The sequence below is a fragment of the Capsicum annuum genome, unplaced genomic scaffold (assembly GCF_002878395.1).
Source record: "Capsicum annuum cultivar UCD-10X-F1 unplaced genomic scaffold, UCD10Xv1.1 ctg83098, whole genome shotgun sequence".
In the NCBI taxonomy this organism is placed as follows: domain Eukaryota; kingdom Viridiplantae; phylum Streptophyta; class Magnoliopsida; order Solanales; family Solanaceae; genus Capsicum; species Capsicum annuum.
The window spans coordinates 1-2,887 of NW_025893939.1; the positions used below are offsets into that span (position 1 = coordinate 1).

Sequence of the window (2,887 nt, forward strand, 5' to 3'; positions counted from 1 at the left end):
CATCATTTTTGCTACAATTTTTTTCAATACTGAAATTGTTTTCTCCACTACCCCAAACCAAACATCTCCCAATAAAACAACCAGAAGATATTTTCATCAAGTAAAAAGGTTAGCTTCTAATAGTGTTTTTAAAAAAAAAAATTGATACGCTAATATCATTTGAAGTAGGATTGTGAAAGTTGAATAAAAGGACATTAAAAATCTGACAAAATATTTTTGATCCCACAGATAGATTACTTTCAAAATATTATCGTTGTGCATAGAGTAACAATACAAAAATACACTTCTCTATGGATAATAAAAGGAATTGTGGAAGGAGACAATTAGTAATAATAAAAGGACATTGCAAGGAGAAAACGAATATAAATTGGAGTTATTTTTGAACTTTTGTGAGTAATTTGGAGTGAAAGCAGTGTTTTGGTATTTTTAAAATTACTGAAAAATTTAAAATTTTTCGACCTAGCGCAATACCAAAAAAATAGAGTACAGCATCTAGTATCTCTGGACTGACCAAATTTGCTATGACACACTTCAACTTCACGCGAGTTCTATTACCCCAAACTAAATTTTAGCGTATTTTGTCATCCTTTTTAGGTGACGCAACATCTTTGAAGTGGGCTTCATTTTATGTAATAAAGGTTCCACGTCAGCCCAAAAGGGTGACAAAAATGCATTAAAATTGAGTTCGGGGTAATAGGATCCCTGTGAAGGAGTATATTAGAGCAACTTTGATCATAATTCGAAAGATATTGAATACTGATCTAAAAACATATATATATATATATATTTCATGGCCAATACTCCCTATTGCAGGTTATTGTTCCCACTTGAGAGTATGATTATGTTGGAGGCCCCATTTGCTTTTGCTTTATAAACATTATTGGAAATCCTATGCATCATTTTCTACCTAACATCAGTGATTTGTTCTCTCTTTATCTTCTAATTTTCAGCTTTTCATTATTCAAGCTAATAGTTTTCTCGAGAGTACACAAAAACACAGAGGAACAAAGCAACTATATCAGAATTTTCATCAAGTGATAAGGTTAGTCTCTAATAAACTTAATTTGTTTAATTCTAGTATTAAGATCTGCAGAAAAAATTCAGAAAGTAAACACAGAATACTATTTACTTATTTATATTTGTACATTTTTGCTGCTTTATTCTCCTGATAAACTTTTTATATGCATTTTATACGTGAGATACTGAGAACTTGAAAGGGAGGAAACTTGAAAGGCACTTAGAGTCATGGAGAATGAAGGACAAAGAGAGAAAGGAGAAGCTAACAACTTTATGGTATGTCATACTCGTTTCCTTAAAAATAAAGATTGTTTTACTAACTTACCCTTAATAAATACCTTTAAAAAAATTAATTATTTACTCCCGCTGTCCCATATTAGTTGGCGATCTTACTAAAAATAGTTATCCCTTATTAATTGTCTACCTTAGTAAATCAAGAAAGTATTGCCGGAGACCCCATTAGGGTATATCTTTCTTAGCTGTATATATATATACATAGCATAGCCTAATTATACAAAGTTGATACTGAATAGAATGAATATCAGAAAATTTCCACAATGAATTTCTTTTAGATTTCTACAAAAAGCATTAATTAATTTTCTTAGATTCTGTTCTTGTAATTAATTCTTTTTGAAAGCATTCACACTTGTTCGTAAAAGTATCCAAGAAGTTTTTTAAGGGCTGAATCAGTAAAATTTTCTTTTTATTTACAATTTCTTAACATGTGCGTACAAAGAAAAATGACCAACTAATATGGGACAGAGGGAGTAGTATAACTCATTAGTAGTTTCTTGAAAAAGATATAACTCTTTAGTAGTTTCACGAAAAAGATGTAACTATTTTGTCGCCGTTTGTTGATTAGGTAGAATTATTTTATTTAAAGAAGGTGAAATTAGGGTTACAAAGTTAAATTGTTCCAAAGTATAGAAGCCCGCCATTCTTTTTGGGACTGACTAAAAGAAAAAGTGGGTCATTTAAATTGGGATACAGGGAGTAATTCCAAGAAAGTATAATTCAACAGAGAGTCAAATTTTCGGCCGTAAAAAAATAACATGTGAACAATTATTTTAATGTCTTTTCAAAAATGTATTTCTTAAGTAATAGAAAAATTTTAAGCACCAAAACTGTTGATAAACCCACAATCGTACAAAATCAATGTATAAACTCAATTTAATGACATCAATTCTAATAAATATAGAAAATAAATAAAGCATTGGTTTGGTCATTTTGCAGGTGTCATTTTCTGCTCTTCGCAAGGACGTTGTTGAGCAGTATCTTGCTGAGCAATTTGAGCAGTTGACTCTCCAAGCTAGCACATCTACTCATGAAAATTATTCCAATTGAACTGGAGGTGATGCAAATATGTTATACAAATTTGAAAGCTTCACCATCAGCAGAAGTTGGATGCTTTATCACGCAACTCCTTGAAACCTCTCCGGAAGTTCTGAGAAAATATCTGATTCACTTACAAGAGTACATGGTAATTGTTATTGCCGCAAGAACTTCAGGGGCTCGAAACATACAGGTCATAATGGAGTTTCTGTTGATTATTCTTACTGACATGCCTAGAGACTTTATTCATCATGACAAATTATTTGATCTTTTGGCACGTATTGGAGCACGTACCACCAAGGTATCAACTCTTGTTTGTGACTTAGAAGAAAAATCACGGAATGAAGAGAGTATTGATGAAACAAGTCGTGCAACTCAAGACTTGCTGAAAAATATTGAACTCCTCAAGGAAGATGTCAAATATGTTTAGCTGAAAGCCCCGGACCCATGTCAATGGAGCTTCCCCATGAGTGATGGACCGCTCTTTATGCATCTGCTACACAGACACTTAACTGATTTGCTAGATTCCGATGCTTAT

The 2,887-nt window shown here is 32.1% G+C and overlaps 1 long non-coding RNA gene across 1 annotated transcript; it reads left to right on the forward strand.

The window, feature by feature from the left end:
- Positions 1-886: 886 nt before the first annotated feature.
- Positions 887-2,881, forward strand: LOC124895589. The gene is made up of 3 exons (XR_007051813.1): positions 887-1,042; positions 1,200-1,293; positions 2,251-2,881. It is a non-coding gene; the product is annotated as an uncharacterized LOC124895589 (long non-coding RNA).
- The last annotated feature ends 6 nt before the right edge of the window (positions 2,882-2,887 follow it).